A 21925-nucleotide genomic window follows, 5' to 3' on the forward strand; every position below is an offset into this window, starting at 1 on the left:
CATATGAAAATTCACATGAATAATGATAAGGGTATTCGTTATTCATGCTCATAGAGTAGCATTAAACTCATGGTGAATATTAATTCCAGATCAGAATTCCTTACGAGGAATGATACAAGCGAAGTGAATGCCTTCCTATTGTGGTTCTTCTTAGGAACAGACTAAAGTATGCCCTCACATACCCTCAAGTCAATGATTTGTAATACAAAGACTCATTTATGTTGATATAAAAGTGAGGACAAACAAATGCTATCCTTTAGGGTTTATGGATGTCTTGTCGATTACAAAAAAAAATGAAAATTTTATGCTTCTTTATGATACAAAGGCTCATTTCCGCTTGAATTCAATCAAGTATGAAGAAACAATGTATTAAATTTTCAAGGTTCATTCTATACAATTTGGAGATAAGGGTATTCCTTACCTCACCACTTATGATGGATGCATAATTAGGTACCCAGATCCATTGTTCAATGCCAATGATATAATTAATATTGACTTAGAGACAAACAAGATCAAGGAGTTCATCAAATTTGATGTTGGTAATGTTGTAATGGTTACTGTAGGCCATAACAGTGGCCGAGTTAGAATCATTAAGCATACAGAAAAGCGATTAATCACATGAATAATCGCTCCAGAGTCAAATGTATTTTATTTTTTAATTTTTTTCATTTAGATAATGGTTTAAAAAGCGATTAATAGTGTACATAGCGCATGCTGATTCAAACCCAAAATGACCATCGTTCTATTAGTCACAGTAACCAAAAAACACAACATAATCCCATATGACGATGGGTACGAAAATATAACACTCGGTAATCAAAATACATAACCGCAGAGACAAAAATAGCTATATGCATATGGATTCCAGATTCAAAAGTCAAATGTATGCCAGATAGAATATGATACAACGGATAATAGGAGATTCAGAACTATGATATCATAAACTATGTTTTCTTTTAAAAGATGGTTTTTTTGTTTAACAAAAAAAGCTAGACTTTTGTCGCTCGTCACAAAGTCAATTTAAAGCTACACTAACCTTTTTGTTGTTGCTGATGTGCAGTCAGATGAGAGAGAGGAAAAATTCCTATAGTGCAGACCAGCTACACAACCTCTTTCGATAGCCAACAATCCTGCAAAGACCAAACACAAATCAACAAAAGAAATCATGACTAAAAAATGAACAAAAAAGAAGAAAACCAAAATATGACTTGCGTTATACCTTCAAAAATTCCTCCAACGCAACAACTACAAAAAAAATGTGAATGAACTGCTGAACAAATACCAAAACAACTTCAAATGTATTGTCGAAAAGTATAATAAGGACTCATAGTCGACATATATATATATATATATATATATATATATATATATATATATATATATATATATATATATATATATATATATATATACATACATACAAATTTTTGGCCGAACAATTTGTTTGACTGAAAAATCTAGTCGCCAGATTTCCCCCCACCGACTACAAGTCCGTTGCACAACTATTGTTAGTTTAAACGAACAATTTTTCGGCCAAAAAATAATTGTATTTGTTCGACTGAAAAATATTAAATCGTTCAACTGAAAAATTAATTAGTTCGGCCAAAAAAGTACAATTATGATTTTTTCGTGAGAAATTCTCACAAAAGTGTAACCCAACTTCACATTTTCACCCGTGAAGCAAGTAACTTCACCGGGGTACTATCCAAGATCTCCGGCAGTGAATAGATTTTTGTGTTCCTGAAGTGACTCCGCCGGGGTAAGGTCCAGGCCTTCTGGTAGTGGACCAACACCAAAGATGAAAAATTATACTCTGAATATCTTATGCTCACTGTTGGGCACTGGAGAAGGTATGTTATTTTCATTTACTTTGTCTTCTTTTCTTCAAAACTCATAACCTCTTTACATTATGAGCTAGGTATATGAAAAGAGATTATGATAAAATCTAGAAGATTTATACACAACATGAAATAACTAATAATTACCCTTTTTTCTATGCAGATAGAGGAGAAAACGGAAGACTGCCATCCCAAAGGAAAAGACAAGACCAAGTTAACTGTTGTCCCTTTGACAGGGAACCACATTCAAACAAGGTGATCCAAATTGGAGCATAACAACCAGAAAAAGGAAAAGGAGATACCCAATCGGCACAAGAGAACAAGAGAATAACTAAGAACCAACAGTTTGGCGAATCCCTCAGGATCCTTTGATCCTGAGGGATCGCTACCTTAACGATTTTCTGTATCGTTGATATCTCTACTTGGCTGTTATAAGAAGGGGTAGCATTGTTAGCATGGGGGACGAACTATTGTTATTTTTATGAAATTCTTCTTTGTACTTGAAACTTTGATCATCGCCTCTTTGAAGAGCGATTCACTGTAACTCTATTTTGATGTTTTAATATATAAATCTTGTTGCCATTCTATCTTTGATTCTGGAGTCACCTTAAGCAGTGAGTCCCTAGAGGCTAAGGGCCTGACCCTGGTGGATCACTTGCTCCTGTACCATTATTTCCGATTCATGTGTGGTTTGATCTCTTCCATTTGCTCTGTTCAGTAATCTGACGTGCTTTGTTGTTTTACATATCGGCTCCGTTATATACTTGACTAAGTAATGTTATTTCCTGCAACAGGAATGCTATGTTATTCGTTCTAACTTTATATCGTATTGTTGTTCCTTTTGATAATTGATATAACATTGCTTTTCCTTACAGATTACTATTCGATTATAGATTAACAATGCTCTATATTCTTGAATCAGTACTACTGTATGGTTTATTCTTAAAATGTAATTGTCGTTCATTTGGGATTGTTGTTTCATTGTGATCACAATTGCTGTTACTTTATAGCTGTGATTCATAATCGTTGTATCGAAACTCAGATTACTGTTCCTTTTAATATTAAGAGTGTCGTGTGTTTAATCTGGTTTGTTATACATTCATATTTGATCTAAGTTGTTGTTCTATATTTTATTTCTATTAGTTTGCTGTTCCATTTTTGTTTGTTGTTCAATTCATCTCTGAAGTAAGGATTATTACTTAATTCTTGTAGGATATAATTATTGTTGCATTCATTTCAGTAGGTTAAGGTTTTGCTATTCAATCCTGTTTATAAAATAAGTTGTTGTTCCATTTCCTGTCATTTGAAGTTATCATCGCTTTGGTGTGCAGACGATTTGAGACTGTAGTGAAGGTCGACATATGTTGTCTAGTTCCCAGATCGATGATCTTTTCCTTGAGTTCTTTCTGATTGCATCAGTTTACAGAGGGAAGAGTTACCACTACTATACCCTTGACTGATAAATTGTTGTAGCTTTCTGAACACATGATTTGAGTCTTAGATTTCTTTTTGCAAGTAGATTTTATTCCAAGCATCCGTTTACTCTTGTATTTAGAGCATTATACTACTAGCATTACTCTGACAAATGACTGCCTCAAACTGAGTACACTCTTTGAGATAACAAATCGTTCCTAGATTGACAATTAATGTAGGGTAAATAGAGGTGAAAAAGACTCTTTTTACTGCTCGACATTTTGGTGCCGCTGCCGGGTGTTATCACAAAATCAGTACTAAGGGCTGCAACCAAGCAAGATTTTATGTAACTCTTTCAACCAGACTTTAGACTAAGGATTAGCCTCCTTAGTCAGAGAGGGCTCTCTCACAGACTTTTGATAAGAATCAATCACAACAACAGATGGCTAACTCTTCACACTTTTATGAAAATAAAGCTGGTTGGAAATACAAAACAACACTTCTTCCATTGGGCTCATGGAGTCATACACTTCTGCAGTAAACTATTGATCACTTAATCATAGAAGCCAAGGCATATAACGTTTAACACTCAAAACATCTCTCCAAAAAACTCAACTCATAAATAAGCACAGGAAGTCTGAGCACTAGGTGAATTCAGAGTGATTGCATATTTAGTGAGCTGTAAAATACATAAAAGATAATGAAAAAACCACACATGTTCTGAGCCATAAACATATAATGAATCTTGGGAAGAAAAAAGTAACTCTTGTATTACTGTCAAAGTCTTCTTACACAAGCTGATAAAAACTCTGTTTTTTTATAAAATCTCCAACCTTTTTTACATCAGAGTCATTTCTATATATAGGAAAACAAAAATACAACTACTTGAGACTCCTCCTCCAGCATGAGGGGAGCTCGAAATCCTATCATTAATTGCCTTATCCATATCTGAACAAACTAATTAATTACAAAGGTATTGCGCTGTGAAAACATAGAGTCCCATTCCCATTGAAACTCTAAGTCTTTCTCCTCGTGTGCATTGATGCTTTCTTGAACTTTGACACCTGTATCATTTCAGTAATAGCCAATACATGCTGGAGAAACATTCACTGAACGAGCAGCTTCGGATACTTGTTGTGTGGATGACTCATTAGTTGATGAAGGTCTGTGCCCTATTTTCACGGTCTCTGCCTCCCATTAGTCCTTATGCACTAAAAGACTATGCTCCAAGCCATTTAATTCCTTTAATAACCACGCATAATCCAATATGCCTTATGATCTGGACACTTTGTGAGCTGAACAGGTGTACCACTCAAAATTTCGGTAACCCTACCAGAACCCTAAAAATTCGGTTATAAAGTAACTTTAGGAAGACTTTAACAAAAATTTCACCTTTTCCTTCACTACTTACACCTGTCACCTTTTGAATATCTGGATAGCTTTGTATAATCTCCATGCTGGCCTCGAGTCATCCTTTTCAAGATTTGCTGACCTCAGCATCAATTTCATTTTTTTACATAAACAGTCATCTATAGCAGTTTCGTAGCGTGCTACGAAACTGCTGTAGGTAATCAAAACAGAACATATGAATCTTAAAGCACTGATGACTTAACTTCGTGATTTCTTCAGCTACTTTGTACAGGTGTAAGGGATCCAAAAAGTTTCAAAATGATGACAACCAAAATTTATCAAAACTTGAAAAGCAAATTTCCCCTTGGATTAATCAGCTAGTTTACCTAGCTTCTTCTTCAAACTGCTAACTTCTTCCTTCAAAGCCTTGTTTTCTGCTCTTAAGCTTGTATTCATCTGTTTCATGATTTTTGCCTGCTTCAGAGCTGGCACCGTCCACACATATGCATCAGACACTGAGTCAGTTTGGCTCATTAGACTTGTTCTGCCTTTTATTACAGCCTTTTTATAATTTGCATATCTCACTGCCCTTTCCTTAGAAACATTTTTAATCTGAGGCATTTCTTCTTGTGTTGTTCCTGCCTGTTGCTTGATAGCAATGACATTTCCACCTTGGCTGATGATGACCCTATTACCCTTGCTTTTACTTCTGGCTGCATGAACTGCTCTGGTCAAAACCTCAAGTACATCTGTACTAGGCACTTCTAAAGGTGCCTTCTCTTTCTGCGCTTTCTCCACCTCTTTCATTTGTCTTCTTGTGACTGGCCTACGTGGCTTGAAAGCATATTCTTTACTAGGCTCCTCAAATCTCAACCTTTTTGAAGCTCTTGGTTTCTTGGTACTTTCGGGTGAAGATTGAGTGAGGTCAATATGCATTGGCTGCACTGGGTGATCTTGCTCAAACTCTATTGGTTCAATCTGTATTGGCTGATCTTGCTCAAGTTCAATAGCTTCGAGTAAGTCACTTAAACTGCCTTTTGAAATAGAGCTTTCTTCCCCAGTAATTGACTTACCTTTCTCCTTGTTTAGTTGTCCTCTGGTTTTCACCCTTGAAATCTTTTCAACTTCACTTGGTTTAGCTTCATCCTTCTTTTTCTGGATCTTCTGCTTTGATGACTGAGGTGTCTCCTTAGATGATGACTTAGGTGTCTCCTTTGCTGCCACTGACTTCTCTGATTTCCTTAATTTGGTTTTAGGCTTCTTTTGGTCTGTCACCTCTTTTCTGAGCTCAGCCAGAGTAGGTTCTTCACTCCTTTCTTCCCTTTCTCTCACAGGCAATGGAGTGAGGCCTGTTTTGCTTGGAAAGCCGGCCATAAAAACAAATGAATCCCAATCTCTGCCAATCTTTTGTAAACCATCCAATACCAGCAACTTTACCAAGCCATGATGAAACAAGGATGTTTCACAACCATCTTTCTTTAACTGGATTTTATCACACATTTTACTAATGCTTCTGAACAAATAGAAAGGGATATCTATTGAAGCCTTACCTGTGAAATGCAACAAAAGTTTGAAGTGATAGGAATAAACTTTATTGTACCTTCCCTCGCATGTTAGGTATTTCTGGATGCATGTGAGGAGCATAGCATAATGTTCTTTTATGTAATTCCTTGGCACCGCTTTGGTGAGGTCCTCATTTACATACGGTTCCTTCAAAAACTCTTTACAGGGACTCATGTCGAATTTAAAGTTTTTGAACCATTCTTGACCTCCCCTCGGAATTTCAGTGACAATGGAAATGGCTTCAGGAGACACAGGAAATTCTAACATTGACACCTTTGAATTCAATCCAGTAAAATTCAATGCGAAGGCCTTCGTTACCTCTGCATGTCCCCCCTTCAACTTCTCGCAGAACCTCCAGCAACCAGCATTTCGAAAGGCTCTTGCTACACCTTCATCCCTGAGTGTAACATCAAGCCCCTCTGGCTCTGTCCTCAGGCACTTACCGGATCGATGTTCCCTCTTTTCCATCTTGCTTCAAATATCTTCACATAGGAAACTAATGGCAGCTACAGCTCGAAGACAATCTCAACTTTGGAGTGCAGGCTCGCTTGCAATGATCCCTTTAAATGAGAACTCGGGCTTCTCATACAACAAACATGTTTACACATTATGAAAAACACATTATGACACAACCATACCTCATAAAATCCCTTAAGATGATATTCATATGTGTGATTCTGGACCTTATGGCGGAATGATGATTTATCATGACCTGGAGAGGACATCAACTGACAAACATGAACGGACCTATGACTCACCCCTCCCAGATTTGATATTGCAAGAAAAAATGCTACAAAAACCCCGAAACCCCGATTTCGTAGCGTGGACAGTTCAAATTTAACAAAACGCGCTACGAAATGGCTGGTAAACAGTACGCTGCGAAAAGACGGAAACATCATTGCGCAGCTAAATTGACCAAACAGATTGCGCTGCGAAACTGCGCAAAGTACTGATGACATGACATGCCTTAACTGACAATGATGGAGGGTATCTAACGATTTTTTTTTACACGAACTTACATCAATACCTTTTGAAATTCAAATTTCAAAATGACACACACACATATAAACCTATTCACAAAACTGAAGACTTTTATATGAAACTTGTGGACAACATTACATACATGAACTATGGTTCTAAGTGATAACAGTCGGGGAAGAGTGTAGCCATTTATTTCTTTTCCAGAGTAGTGTAAGAACCTGCTAGGAGAGAATTTGGTTATAAAAACGGAAGGTAAGAACTATGTACGGAGCATGTAATAGCCTTGCTCCCCTACCCGCTTTCCTGCAGATTTGTTGCTATTTTTTGGGTAGAAATTAGCATTTGATTTGTGTGCATGACTAAGCAGAAAAAGCCTGAAAATAATCCTAAACTGCTACCCAAATCTGTTAAAGCTAAGGGGCCAGTGACCCTTGGCCGATCAACCTTTATAAACGAAATCCTTAAGAAAGCAGAATCTCAGCCTTTAGTAGGACCTAGAAAAGTTGCTTCTAGACAACCCACTAGTTCCCTTCAGGCCACAGGATCACCATCTGTAGCCTTTGCTGAGGTGCATAGTCAAACCGAAGAGCATGATTTTCAAGAAATTGAGAATTCTAGCCCAAAATCATTGCAAGAAGGGAACCTTAGCAACCTTTGTGAAGGGAGAGGAGAAATCGGGGAAATTGAAGAACCAAGATCTCCTCTTGGGATAATTCCGCCATTAAGCAGCCTAGATAAGGGAAGTGCTACAAAAATCATCCATAACGAAGTCGAAGAACCTCAAGAACCAAAATCCCCCCAGACATTAGGAACTCTCATCATCCCAGATAAAGGAAGTGCTGTTAAGGCCATTCTTGTTGAAGCCATTCCCTCTCGTCAGCCTAGGAATACCCTCCTAGACACCCCAGAAGATTATTGGCACATATTTGACCAAATGGCCCAAAACCAGCCAAACACCCAAACTTCCACACTGCAATATCCCATTGTGGACACTGCAGCTAATGCTCTTATGAAAGCAATTCCTCTCCAGCATATCCCTACATTTCATGGCCTTACATCAGAAGATCCGGATGCATTTTTGTTTGAATTTGATGTGCTGTGTAGAGGATATGACTATGCCACCGATCCCCAGAAACTAAAATTATTTCCCTCTACATTAAAAGGGGCTACTTTAAGATGGTTTATCGGGTTGGGTGGTGGTGTTATAAATAACTAGGACCAAATGAAAGAGGCTTTTCTAAAAAAATATCAGGACTATTGCAGGTCTAGAGAGTTAAAAAGATGAAATATTTCAGATGGTAGCTAGACCAAATGAAACATTAGAAGAGTATGTTGAACGTTTTCAGTATAATCTTCAAAGATCTCCTTATGCATCATTACCCTTACTTGATAATGTATTAAAAACAACATTAGTTAGAGGAATGAAGGAAAAATGGATTGAAACACTAAATATTATGGAAAAAGGAGATATTTATCAGGAAAATTTTGCTAACATTATTGATTTATGTATCACGAGTTCAAGAGGTAGCATAAGACTAAAACCAGCAGAACATGATAGGTTTGCAAGAGACAACAAGATCTTTGTAGAAGGAGTAGCGCGCGCAAAAATTGGAAATTTATTAGAAAATTTCAAAACCGACACATTGGGGACTCTGACAATGCAACTTGATATTATGCAAGCCAAGTAGAAACAAGCGGAGGCAGAACAAAATTTGGCAATCTTTTGTCCCAGATGTAGAAAGAATCACAACCATAAAGAGTGTCCACTAGATGCGGTTCAAGTTTGCGCCATTTGTACAAAATACCATTCTACAGAGAGCTATCCCTCACTTCCTAGATTGAAAGCAATATACAAGGAAGCGGAAGAAGAGCCAGAATCAGTATACCTACTTAATTAGCACTGTCAATGGCAGCCGTGACAATCAAGTATGTTCTCCGATCTAGCTTCTTCTTTTCAGCCTCCACAATATCATGCTCAGAAATATAATACTATGTGGCAAAATCAACCTCCATTCTCAAATTGGTCACAACAACCATTTCCTTCATCATCACCATGGCCAAATCAAGCGAGTCAACCCAATTGGCCAAATTTTCCCTATGCCCCACCATATTGGCAAAACAATGTATATCCAGCGCAATGGTCCCCTCCTACTTCACAGAGTCAAGCCTGGTAGACAAACTGGCAAAGACCAATGAATCAGCCAGTAGGAACCATTCCGCTCCCTCAACCTACACTGCCAGCATTACAACAAAACCCCCAGTCTAACTTAAGACCGCAACTCCCAGCCCAACCCAACCCTAATCTGAATAACAGACTGGTCCAATCCATTCAAATAATTGAAACACCAGAGATATAAACCGATCTAAGGGAGTGTAATGACCTTCAATTAAGATCTGGGCGCATTATAGAAACAGAGGGAGATAAAACCGCTCAAGTTGAAAATCAGTTACCTATAGAACAACCACTACAAGAAGAGGATGTGATCAGACATCAAACTCATGATCAAGTAATCACATCTTCTGCTCCATTTCCAGAACGACTAATTATACCTTGACCTATACAACATCCTGATTTTGACATTCTGGGAGAACTTAAAATTTTTTACATAAAAATCCCACTCCAAGCCATCCAAGACATCCCAATATATGCAAAAACCATCAAAGAGCTATGTATAAAAAAACCAAGGAGGAGAATAACAACTAACCCAACAGTTCAAGTAGTTGGCACCTTCTCTGACCTATTATCAGGAAAAGAAACACCTGTTAAATATGAAGACCTAGGAAATCCAATAGTAACAATACAAATCAATGGGAAAACTTTTGCAAATGTCTTAGTTGATTTAGGGGCTGAAATCAATATCCTAACAACTACCACTTGTCAAAAACTGCGCATTACATCAATAGAACAAGCTTCCACTTTATTAGAACTAGTTGACCGATCCGTGATTAGGTTGGAAGGCATACTACATGATGTCATGGTATCCATTGATTCCTGGGAGTATCCTACCAACTTTCTAATAATAAACCCCAATAACCGACTTGATGGACATCCATTGATTTTAGGCAGACCTTGGCTTGCAACTGCTGACGCTTATATTGGCTGCCGACAAGGCAGTATGACCATAACTAGAGGGGCTAATATCAAGAATCTAGCCTTATATCCTCCATCCCAGCCAAGTGTCACAATAATGAAAACTAACAAACATCCTGTATTATACCTCACCGAAAATATTAAATCCCCATTAACCATAGAAGATGCCCTCGATTTTAAAGATCAAATAAAGGATGATGTCATTAACAACTTTCTTAGCCAGACTAAATCTAGATCCCACATACAATGTCATATGATAGAAGCAACATTTGATAATGAATTAGAAGAAGATCCTCTCAAAGACACTCACGATCAAACAATACCTACTACCTCTGTATCAAATAGAAAAACTGTAGAAATTGAGCCAGGAAAAACTTTAAACATTAATGGCAACTTGACTCCAGAACAAGAAGAGAAGCTAATCCAACTACTGAGAAAATACAAAGAAACATTTGCATGGGATAATCCTGACATGAAAGGAATCGATCCCTAGTTATGTACACACCACATTTACATAGAAAAGGATGCAAGACTTGTTTGCCAACCACAAAGGAGACTTAACCCTCGTCTAAAATACATTGCAAAAGCTGAACTTCAAAAAATTTTAGATCTGAACTTTATTTACCCTATCTCCGATAGCAAATGGGTCTCTTCGCTTGTAGTGGTGCCAAAGAAGAATGGAAAATGGAGGATTTGTGTAGATTATAGAGAGCTAAATAAATCAACACAAAAATACCACTTTACCCTTCCATTCATTCACCAGGTATTAGATACTTTAGCAAGAAATAAATTCTTTTCTTTCTTGGATGGCTTCAGTGGATACAATCAGATTCAAATTGCCCCTGAAGACCAAGACAAAACTACTTTTACCTGTACTTCGGGAACATTTGCCTACAAAGTTTTACCTTTTGGCCTATGCAATGCCCCTGCCACATTTCAAAGGGCTATCCTCAACATCTTTTCAGATTTAATAAATGAAGGGCTCGAAGTATATATGGATGATTTTACACCATACGGAGATGATTTCGACCCAGCATTGAACACACTAGAAAAAATGCTGCAGTGATGCATTGCCTCCAGGCTCTGTTTGAGTCATGAAAAATGCTATATGATGATGACTGAAGGACTTATTCTAGGTCATTATATCTCCACAGCTAGAATACAGGTAGATCTAGCCAAAATTCAAATAATTTTGTTAATACCTACTCCAACCACTCAGACAGAGGTACGTAGTTTTCTTGGATTTTCTGGTTATTATAGAAGATTTATAGAACATTTTTCTCATATTGTTGCACCTTTATATGCATTGACGGGGAATGTTGACTTTGTTTGGACAGAAAAATGTGATCACGCTTTTGAGGATCTAAAAAATCTTGTGTCAATAGCCCCAGTATTCAGAGGACCAAATTGGGACTTGCCATTTCAAATTTCATCAGATGCTTCAGACACAGCTATTGGAGCAGTCCTTGGGCAGGAAGAAGATAAAAAACCATATGCGATTTATTATATTAGCAAGAACTTATCTCCTGCTGAATTGAACTATACTGTGACTGAAAAGGAATTTTTAGCTGTAATACATGCCATCAATAAATTTAGGCATTATAACACTAGATATCCTGTTATCTTATATACAAATCACTCTGCCATAAAATATTTAGCGAATAAACCAATCAAAAATGGTAGAGTAACCAGATGGTTGATTTTATTGCAGGAATTCGATATCACAATAAAAGACCGACCTGGAAAAGAAAATCCTGTGGCTGATTTTCTCTCACAAATTCCAAAACCAGTGGATGCAGTAGCGGTCAAAGATCAATTTCCAGATGAACATTTGTTCGCTGTTACTATTAAAACACCCTGGTATGCTGATGTTGCGAATTATTTAGTAGTAGGCAAATTATCGAAACATCTGACCCCCAATGAACGAAAGCAGATTGTCCAACGTAGTACTTGATTTTCTTGGATTGGGGGCTACCTGTTTCATACAGGGACAGATATGCACATCAGGAGATGTGTCCGTGAAGATGAAATTTTTGACATCTTGAAAGCTTTTCATGACAGACCATGTGGTGGCCATTTCGCAGATCGGAGAACTAGTCACAAGATGTTGCAAATAGGGTATTATTGGCCCACGATCTTCAAAGATGCAAAGAAGTTCATTCAAGCTTGTGCCAGCTGCCAAAGAGCAGGACGCCCTGGATAGTCTGATGAAATGCCCCTGAACCCACAGTTAGTTATTGAACCATTCGAAAGATGGGTGCTTGATTTTGTTGGTCCAATTAACCCATCATCAAATCAGAAAACATATATTTTGGTAGCAACAGAATATGTCACCAAATGTGTTGAAGCAGAGGCATTGCCAAGAGCTATAGAGGATTTTGTCATACAGTTCCTGTTCCACATATTTGTGCGATATGGCCTCCCAAGAGATATAATTACGGATGGAGGACCACAATTTGCTAGTAATAAAATTGCGGCAACACTAAAAACCTATCATATTTAGCATAAAATTACTACTCCATACCACCCACAGGCAAATGGTCAAGTAGAAAGAACGAATAAAATAATAGAAGCAATATTGACAAAAACCATTGCGTCACATAGACGCAATTGGGTTGCAAGACCGTCAGAAGCATTGTGGGCATACAAAACAACATGGAGAAGTACTATCAGTTATTCACCATACCAGCTAGTATTTGGAAAGGAACCCATCTTTCCAATAGAATTTGAAATACAGACACTGCAAACAACACAAGAAGTCGGTCTAGATTTAGATGAGGCCCAGATTAATAGATTATAGCAGATCAATGAGCTAGATGAAATCAAGCTCTCTGCCCTTCAACATAATGCGTTAATCCAACAACAACGAGCCAAATGGCATGATGCCCTCATTAAAAAGAAAGTCTTCCACGAAGGAGATTGGGCGCTCTTATATGATTCCAGGTTTTAGGATTTTCGGGGAAACTTCAGACTCGCTGGCTGGGACCATACGAAATCCAGAAGGTACATGATAATGGCACCATTTCTCTAACCACCATTAATGGATCCATACATACCTTTAAGGCAAACGGCCACTGAGTTTGATTATACCGCAAACCATTTACTCGGGAATCCTTCTACCAGCAACTTCGCGAAGACTTTGACATGTAGATTCTGGTTGAGGAAGAGAAATCTTCCTCACCTTTGATTCATTAAGTAATTCGACTACTCTTACACACTGTACATAATTCTTTTGTCTTGTATATATTTTCACAGTTATGTAACATTTGCACTTTGTTGTTCCTTTTCGAAAGGAACAACATCTTCACCACTTTGTCATTCCTTTTTCAAGGAATAACACTTCTGCAATTTGCTGTTCCTTTTGGAAGGAACAACACTTCCTCCGTTCTCTTGTTCCTTTCTGAAGGAACAACATTTTAGCCGTTTTGTTGTTCCTCTTCAGAAGGAACAACACTTGCATTTTTTGTTGTTCCTTTCCGAAGGGAACGACACTTTCATTTTTTCTGCTGTTCCTTTTTCTGAAGGAACAACATTTTCGTTTTTTGTTGTTCCTTTTCCCGAAGGAACAAGACTTTCATTTTTTTGTTCCTTTTTCCAAAGGAACAACACTTGCGTGTTCTGTTGTTCCTTTTTCCGAAGGAACAACATTTTTGTTTTTTTGCTGTTCCTTTTTCTGAAAGAATAACACTTTCGTTTTCTGCTGTTCCTTTTTCCGAAGGAACAAAATTTTCGTTTTCTGCTGTTCCTTTTTCCAAAGAAACAACACTTGCATTTTTTGCTGTTCCTTTTCCCGAAGGAACAACACTTTCATTTTTTGCTATTCCTTTTTCTGAAGGAACAACACTTGCGTTTTCTGCTGTTCCTTTTTTCTGAAGGAACAACACTTCTATTTCTGTTGTTCCTTTTCCCGAAGGAACAACACTTTCATTTTTTTGTTGTTCCTTTTATTGAAGGAACAACACTTGCATTTTTCTGCTGTTCCTTTTCGAAAGGAGAACAGTTTTGCATTGTTTTGCTTGCGTGTGTTTTCTTTGCACAATAGTTTTGAGTATTTCTTTCCTTTTGCTTGCGATTTTGTGTGCAGTACTTGTTTTATCTTTTTTCTTTGTGTGTTTTTATCATTTTTGAAACACAGCTATACACCTATGCAATGGATACAAAAACTAGAGGATACTAAAATCAACAAATTACATAAAAGACGCTATCTTTACAAGAAATTGCTCTGAATTGATAAGAGAAAATAGGAATGGACACAACTATTGATCACCTTGCTATCACCATTCTACTAATACCGATATGATTGGTTATCTTTATCATGATGGTTCTTTCTCAATTCCCATAATCCTCTTTTGATCATTATTAAGGAATAAGAACAAAGGGCATATTTTTCTATTGAGATGTTAAGACTTCTTCCACCATCCCTACTCTTAAGGAGTGTTGAACCACCCTTTGTGTATAAATAGGAAAAGTACTTTATAAAAAAAAAAGAAAAAAAAGAAAAATGTTTGTATAATTTTCTAACATGGTTTGTCAGATGTAGGATAGGGCGTCTCATTAAGAGCCAACCTACCATGATCATAAGAAATAAAGTGAAGTGGCATTCCCACTATGGCCACCACACTAGGGATATGATCCAAGAGGCACATCAGAAAAAATAAAGAGTCCTTGGAACAGGGGGTCTCATCACGAGCTGGCCTGCCCACCTTTCACTCCTTCCTAGTGAATGGCATTATGATTTATTTGGTCATCAAGCCAGCATAATGGCCTCTATTCTGACATTCCACAACACTTTCCTAAGCATACACAAAGGATCATGGTTCCATGGGTGAAATAAACAACTCTGTCAAGGTTATGGACACTTGTGGGCAACAGAGCTCTGTTGATGGTATTGAAGTCACATTCTTTATACACCAATAGCAATTATAAAACCCTTCTTCTATCTTTGTAATGGGTCAAATAAGATTATGTACATAATTCCTCCGAACCCTTAATACATGAAATCTATTATAACCAATTATGACAAAAAAAGTTGATAGTGACTGCATCAAACTTTTTGTGCATGTCAGCTGTCCTATCCTCCAAATATCGCATCATATCACGACATTCTCTTATTTATTAAGCGATTTTATTATATACCTTGATTTTAGAAATCTACTCGTTCTTGTAAACATGGCATCTTGGTATACGTTGTTCCTTTCTGACTCTGTACCATGGCAGTCCAACACGTCGCTCCCTCATTTGACGGCCGAGGACAGCCTATCACATTGCAGGGGGGGAGCAGGTGACCTCATAATTCACTGGCATACGTGTCAGTCTATCATTCAGAGAATTCTCACTCGGGAATAGCAAGGCTTAACGGTATATTGTTTTCCAATTTGCATGGCTTGCTGTTCCAAAGCTATTTCCGCGTTATGCTCTGCAACAATTAGCAGTAATTTGAAATTTGAACAAGCTTGTTGTTTCGTCATTTTCTCTGTGGTTGCTAACAGCTTGAACAGCCTGCTATTCCATTGCCGTCTCTATGTTTTTACAGTGTGATAAGCATGGGAGGAAGATCAATTCGTAGAGAACCACAAGTGTTGAAAGTCTCTGATGCTGCATGAGAAATCCTAACAAGGGCAGGATGGATAGTTTATCTCAATCGTCTACAACAATCCAACGAGACCATGGCAATTGAATTTTTGCAAAACCTGCAAGAATATCACTCCACGGTAAGAGGGAGATAGATAGCAGTCACCGATGACATAATTGCAGAGGTTTTGGGACTGCCAGCCACTGGATCTGTGTGGACTTTGAAGAAGGTAAGACTGCGAGATGCCATAAAAATCTTCTAAGATGAAGGTTAGAACCTGAATTGAAGTGGAAAGGGAGTTCTACCAGTAGCCTTGGGAGAATTGTGGGTAGAATTGGTGAGAATCATCCAGAATTACATCACCTGTGAAGGCAGAAAAGACGTGGTAAGACCACGCCACCTTAAACTTTTAGCCGTGTTAAAACAAAAATGCACTGTGAATTTGCCTGCGTTTTTAAATTCTTTATTACATGATGTTGCCCGAAGCATGAAGAAATCTCGCCACGTAGAATCTGTAGTAAGTCACCATGGGTTGATACGACTGATAGTTAGCTACAGTCTTGCTCAGCAACAGAGCAGTTGGGAAGAACTAATTTTTACAATAGATGGGGGACTGGCTTTGCCAGCCCCCAAATGAAAACATGTTGCAAGTACGTCAAATAGACCGTTGAAACGAAGGAAATCCGTTAGATTGGCATGGATCAGAGGGAGGCTGGAAAATTCCCAAGGGAACACCAGTTAACCAGTGGAGATAGATGATTTAGGGGACGAGCAACCCTCGCAATTGGAAGGAGGAGAGAATGAAAGAGAATTGAAGGAAAATGATGAGGAAGAAACAGAGGAAGAGACCGAGCAATCTGGTTAGGCAGAAGAAGAAACAGAGCAACAAGAGGAAAGCCCATTACAAAATCCGCCGCGAGAGGATGAATTGGACCAGATTCTGGCCAATATGGGTGAATATACTCAGCCTCTCAGCCCACTAAACCTCCACACTGAAGAAGAACCACAAGAGCACTTTGTTCATGATAAGAGTGCATCTGAAGAATTGTGTGATGAAGAAGAAGAAGAAGAGAATCACTCCGGCCATGATGAAAGTGTATTCGGAGAGAAAAATGATGAGGATGAAGAAGAGGAATAATTTGTTCCAAGTTAGAATACACCGGAAGAATTTTATGAAGAAGAAGGCGGGGAAGAAGAAGTTACCTAGGAGATAGCATAACAAGCTAGGGTTTCTACCCTCGAATAACTCGATCAGCAGAATAATGAGGAAGCACCCCAAGAAGAAAATCAAGAAATTGACCAAGGAGAAAGTCCAGGCCCGAGTAAGCGAACGGTTGTTCCTTCCAATAAAATAGAAGAAATCAAAAGATTACGAAAGGAACAACAAAGACTTCTTAACGTAATAGCACGACTTCGACAACAAATCAGGATTCTGAAGATGGGGAAGAAAGCAAAAAGGACCCCGGTGGTAAAGCATGCAACCACTCCGGCGAAACCCCTTAGGAAAAAGGTTAAGAGGACTCAGGTCCAGCCTACCGTTCAAAACCAAAAGGAACAACATTCGGCTGTTGCCCATGTCGAAATTCAAACAGATAACATAACGACTTGTGACAAAGAAATTCAGACAGAGGAAAGTCCTCTGAGGAAACTCGAACCATAAATACGGAATGATGTAATAAGAAGATTCAAGTAAACCTCCTGCTTACAGCTACTGTGTGGGATAGTGACCTGAGGACAGTGACTCTGCAAGAGGGTTTGGTGCAAGCCCAGCAAGTAGTAGAGAAACTTACAGAATAGACTATCTCTCGAGAAAAGTATGAAGAATTACAACAACAGCTAAGGGATGTCAATTTATCTGAAATTCAGGCTTTTGAAGGATGGTGAAAGGAAGAAGAAAGAGTAAAAAAGGTAACTCATAGACTAGATGTAGTCATCAAACAAATGGATACCTTATGCTCTTTGTATACTGACGTTCTAGCATGTAGAGCACCTGCTAGGAATTATGCTTTGTTTTTAATGGAAAGATATTTGCAATTGAAAATTAAAGCTGTCAAAGCAGGAGCCCCTATAGAAATAAACACTATTGATGACTTCATAAATTGTTGTAAGCACTATGGGGTGAAGGTTCAGAGATTATTATGTGAATTCTATTTGCACAACCTTGTGTTAGATCAAGAAACAGAGTAGAATCCCAGCCCTTTCGTTGGGGATGTCCAACTGCAGGCATTCATTTCTTTTGGAGTTAATCAAATAAAATGGCTTAAAGCCTACAATGCCTTTCAAAGACAAGAAAATGGATTAGACTTATGGGTGAGAGCTGAGCCTAGAGATCCATTGTAGTTATGGAATAAACATAGGAACCTAATGAGGACTCCGGGCGTGATTGAAGCATTAGGACCTATTCATACAAAAATCAATCGGGAAGGGATAGAATACTTCTTTACCATCAAAGACGTTGCTATTGTTTCCGCTAAATTTCGATATCAGACTTCTAATCCGAACATCCAACACAGGGAACCGTTTAACTATGAGAACTTTAAATTAGCTGCTGATCGCTTGGGCCTCTATGGTGACCTTATTTTGAGGGAAGGGCCATCTTGGTTAGGCTGTAGGTTCCGAAGTCCTGTCATTTAGCATCCTGCACTAGGATAGCAAGCCTTATATGAAATTCCTGAGGGCCAGACAGGACATCTTTTTGAGCACCTAGCTAGGCATCATGGTTGTAAACCTCCTCATGAGATCCTGTCTCTAGCCTACTCCCTCACCGCTTTGCATGTCAACTAAAATGTTTTCATGCGGGCATGAAAAAGGGTAAGCAGGGGGGTGTGTTGGGCACTATAGAAAGTATGTTATTTTCATTTACTTTGTCTTCTTTTCTTCAAAACTCATAACCTCTTTACATTATGAGCTAGGTATATGACAAGAGATTATGATAAAATCTAGAAGATTTATACGCAACATGAAATAACTAATAATTACCCTTTTTTCTATGCAGATAGAGGAGAAAACGGAAGACTGCCATCCCAAAGGAAAAGACAAGACCAAGTTAATTTCCGTCCCTTTGACATGGAACCACAATCAAACAAAGGTGATCCAAATTGGAGCGTAACAGCCAGAAAAAGGAAAAGGAGATACCCAATCGACACAGGAGAACAAGAGAATAACTGAGAACCAACAGTTTGGTGAATCCCTCAGGATCCTTTGATCCCGAGGGATTGATACCTTAATGATTTTCTATATCGTTGATATCTCCACTCGACTGTTATAAGAAGGGGTAGCATTGTTAGCATGGGGGACGAACTATTGTTATTTTTATGAAATTCTTCTTTGTACTTGAAACTTTGATCATTGACTCTCTTTGAAGAGTGATTCACTGTAACTCTGTTTTGATGTTTTAATATATAAATCTTGTTTCCATTCTATCTTTGATTCTGGAGTCACCTTAAGCAGTGAGTCCCTGGAGGCTAAGGGCCCAGCCCTGGTGGATCACTTGCTCCTGTACCATTATTTCCGATTCATGTGTGGTTTGATCTCTTCCATTTGCTCTATTCAGTAATCTAATGTGCTTTTTGTTTTACATATCGGCTCCGTTATATACTTGACTAAGTAATGTTATTTCCCTACAATAGGAATGCTATGTTATTCGTTCTAACTTTATATCGCATTGTTGTTCCTTTTGATAATTGATATAACATTGTTGTTCCTTACAGATAACTATTCAATGTCGTTCACATTTTGTAAGTGTCATTTGCACTTTCCTCTTACTATCGCAAGTGTCTTCTTTTGGGCATGGAGAGTGTATTGCATTGCATAAGTAGAGTTATGGTTTGTTTCAAGGGGTAAATTTGGTGTTAATTAGTCCCATTTATCATACATACGTGTATTAGACTCATTCCCAAAGTTTTATGCATTTTTGCACAGGTTTCATCACTGTCGTTGCAAAGTGTACCTTTAGTGTCGCACTTGGAGGAAGTTATTGTATTGTTGTTGCATTGAGATAATCATGATTTTATTGTCTTTTGAGTGATAAATGTTGTGTTGTCTACTGTTTTGAGTATGTGATCATGTTCAGGTTCTGACCTTGTTCACTTTGACTTCACTGATCCCATACTTAGACAATTCCTGAAATGCTCTTGCATGAGCAATTTGACTTCACTAAGCCCTTTGGAACTGCACATTGCACAATATTAACCCTCAATATTAGCCCTTGCCACCTGTAACTACACAATGTGAAGTTATTTCCTCCCAGAACTGCACATTGCGCAATCTCAATGCTCAACCTTAGCCCCTTGAGCTCTAGAACTATGCAGTCTTGCCTCTTAGACAAATTCTTCTATGCACTGTGTAGTCTGAAGCCTCAAGCTTCTATCCTAACACGTTTTGCTGTGAAAATTCGCAAGACCTAGGCCTCTTTTCCTCTAGAACTGTGTAGTGAGAAACCTCAAGCCTCAATCCTCAAGCTTGCCTCCTTGAGCCCCTCAACTATGCAATCACTCTGTCCTAGCCTTCTTGAACTATTCATTGTGTAGTATCTAGCTTCAGTCCTGACCCTTGAATTATTGAGAAGCACAAATGAGTAATCCTTGAGCCATTCTCTCAGTCCAGCACCCAGTTCTAGTTCAGCTAGTGATTTTCATGAAGCATGATAGGCTAGGAGTTTTCAGGCTGATGTCGTCTTGTCATGAGTGGATTTTAGTTGCAGGTATTATATCTTTCTATGACAGGATGATGAAGAAGGATACCTTACTAAAAGACAGCTTTGTAGCTACAAAGACATATCTGATCATTAAACAACAACAAGAAGGGACACCAGATTGTGACAATAGCTAGAGATCAAGATCATAATGAAGACTCCCTACCTTCAAGTCTTATGGAGGATGAAGAAGAAGGACATGTATCGAATTTCAAGAAGACATGAAGATAACAACAAAATGAATGGATTAACATTGCCATATCATCATGCAGTCCATGTCTTCAATTTCATGTCATGTCTTGTCAAGGTGTCATGTCAAGAGGATATATGAGTCATCATTTTCCACACCATTTTTGGATTATGTAATTTTTGATATGGAAGAAATTTAATGTAAAGCGGAAGTCCAAGAGTCATATGTGAAAAGTCATGAAGCAGTCAAAAGGTCATAGGGAAGTCAAACAGTCATGAGGGTAGTCCAAGAGTCACAAGGAAGGTGAATAGTCATCCCATTTGTTATATATACACCATCATAGCTCATGCAAAGAAATTTTCACCTTAGATCCTCCTACTAGGCATTAGAGAGGAAGATAGTTCTTTTGGAGGAGAAATTGGTTTCTCTAATGCTCCACTATTGGAGCTAGTGGTATTCACGGTACTAATGTATCTTGGAAATTTTGCTTAATACTCGAAGCTCGATGAGCCAACACACTTTCATTTGTATGTCATAAATATTGTAAGACTATTCTTTGAATGTTTGCAATGTATGTTGTTTTCATCTGTATTAAGGAAATTGAACTATTCAATTGAATCTCTTCTTTGTCTTATTCAATTGACTCATCTGCATATGATATTCAAGTCTTCTAACTCACACTACCTATTTCTTCTTGAGAAATTGAACTTAACTACTTGAGTTTAATATTTTATATATTTTACAGGTTTTAGAAAAGGTCTTCTATTTTTAGAGAATCTCCAAATTTATTTGAACTGCCAACTTTGCCACTTAACCATATGTTCTGACAATGGCGCTACAAACATGTTCATTCCTTAATTTTGTAATTTTAGTTTTATTGTTGTTTTTGGCATAAATGCTAATTTTAAATCTGCCGACTTATCCAAGCGAAATATGGAGAGTAACACCAAAATTAGTTATTGACTAATTCATGCACAAGCTTAATGGGTTTCACTAAATTTATGCCAAATATGACTCTATTGGCTGATTTCTATTTTAGCTATAGCCTCAAGGGCTTATTTTGTACTGGAAACTCCTCCGCACTCTTGGTCACCAAAATGCACAGAAATGCTACAAAAACCATGACCCAAGCACACTTTTTTGTCATTTGACAAAACTGTCACCTTTTGATAAAGACTCTCTCCCCTGGGCCCATTACCTCAATCTCATTCCTTTTTGTGCCTTTTCTTTCCTC

At 38.0% G+C, this 21925-nt stretch overlaps 1 pseudogene; it reads left to right on the top strand.

The window, feature by feature from the left end:
• Window positions 1–22: 22 nt before the first annotated feature.
• LOC149164303 (small ribosomal subunit protein eS4x-like) lies at window positions 23–15839 on the top strand (annotated as a pseudogene).
• The last annotated feature ends 6086 nt before the right edge of the window (window positions 15840–21925 follow it).

Source organism: Pinus tabuliformis, chromosome 5_1, assembly GCF_031772625.1.
Source record: "Pinus tabuliformis cultivar Carrire ecotype Pingquan chromosome 5_1, CPIR1, whole genome shotgun sequence".
Taxonomy (NCBI): Eukaryota; Viridiplantae; Streptophyta; class Pinopsida; order Pinales; family Pinaceae; genus Pinus; species Pinus tabuliformis.